The 1,827-nt window shown below is 32.8% G+C and overlaps 1 protein-coding gene across 1 annotated transcript in view; it reads right to left on the reverse strand.

Moving 5' to 3' along the window:
* LOC106869781 (S-crystallin 3-like) overlaps window positions 1–1,827 on the reverse strand; it is an 18,592-nt gene that overhangs the window by 6,588 nt on the left and 10,177 nt on the right. The gene's annotated exons all lie outside the window — the stretch shown is intronic.

Here is a 1,827-nt window from a genome sequence, read left to right on the forward strand (position 1 = left end):
ATATATATATATATATATATATATATATATATATACGTTTATGAGTTTATTTTGGAAGTTTCCTGATGGGAAATTCTGTGTTGAAACAGATATTGTTAAATCATTATGCCCACTTTTGTTTCTTGCCAAATTAACACACGCACTATATATTTGTTCCCAACTCGTTTATTTTGGGCCTTATTTTATCTTATTTCCATTATCTGGAAATCTGTCTGCACACACTTGTGACCTCGTCGGTAACTCTTCTATCCTACGTGTTTCCTCTATTCGAAGGTGGGTATCGTTAACTATGCATGTGTTTGCCTCTGTATCTGGGCGTGTATGTGTGCGTGACTATGGCTTCTATGGGTTCTCATTTCTTTGTCCTCGGGATTATGTAAGTAAGTATGTAAGTAAGTATGTATGTATGTATGTATGTATGTATGTATGTATGTATGTATGTGTGTAACAGAAAAGTTACAGAATACAAATTATTGATATTTTGAAGAGTACAAGTGAAGGCTCTGAAATATAGATAATTAGTATGCTGTCATTTTTTCAAATTCATTTGCTTACAGACAGATAACAAGCCTGTTCCTTCCCTTCATAACCATATCAAATTTGGGGGATTCTTGGATTTTGAGATTACCTTCCCTTCTCAAGTAAACTTGGTCTGAGTTGCAATTTTGTAATACTGATACATTCTCAAGAGGCGGAAATATTTTGAATGAATGAAGAATTTATGTTGTATGGTATTTAATACACCTGAATTTGCCTGTAGTTCATATATATGCCACTGACCAATCTAAGTTGTTTCTCTCAGCTCATTTTTTGTTTACCAAGATCATATATGTGTTTTACTCTTTTTGCGTGACTCTAACTCCCTTAGCTACTGATGACATGTTATTGAAGATGTTTATTGATGTAGGTAATAATCCTGTCCTTTAACTTAATGCTGTGTTAACATTGTAGAGTCCTTCATTCTTGAGATTGCTGCACCTTCTCAAATGGAGTTATTCTTCATTGCCATTTACCAAATATGATACATTCTCTAGGGCGTATATATTTTGAATACATCAAATATCTAAATAGCACTGTAATTTATACAACTGTATTTTTCCTGTTATTGATATATATGTAACTGAACGTGCTGAGTTATTTCCCTTATCTCATTTTAGTTAACTTTAATTACACACCCATCTACTTAGTAATCTGTATGTATTGTATTCGGATATTAAACTTTAGAAATGAGAGGAGATTAAAATCAATAATCCATCACATATTGAGCGGCTTCGCTATCGATTAAAATACAATGAGATTGTGTTTAGTTCTTTAGCAAATGAGAAATATTTAAAAAAAATAATTGTTTAATCTCTGGATAAAAAAATAATAATAATCTCAATAACGATTACGTTTGTTTCTAAATACCAAGATGAGAATATGTTGATATCATTTTGTCGATGATGACAAAATAATACTAATACTAATAATAATAGTTTAAAAATTTAGCGCAAGGACACAAACCTCGGCGGCAGGGGTAAGTCGATTACAACGACCCCAGTACTCACCTGGTACTTATTTTATCGACACCGAAATGATGAAAGTTGAAATCAACCGCGGTGGAGTTTGAACTCAGAACATAAAGACGGACGAAAAACCGCTACACATTTTGTCCGGTTGTTAACGTTTCTGCAAGCTCACCGCTTTAGCACCACCATCACCTCCACTACTACTACTACTACTACTACTACTACGACTACCACTACTACTACTACTGCTGCTACTACTACTACTACTACTACTACTACTACTACTAATAATAATAATAATAATAATAATAATAATAAT

The sequence above is a fragment of the Octopus bimaculoides genome, chromosome 5 (genome assembly GCF_001194135.2).
Source record: "Octopus bimaculoides isolate UCB-OBI-ISO-001 chromosome 5, ASM119413v2, whole genome shotgun sequence".
In the NCBI taxonomy this organism is placed as follows: domain Eukaryota; kingdom Metazoa; phylum Mollusca; class Cephalopoda; order Octopoda; family Octopodidae; genus Octopus; species Octopus bimaculoides.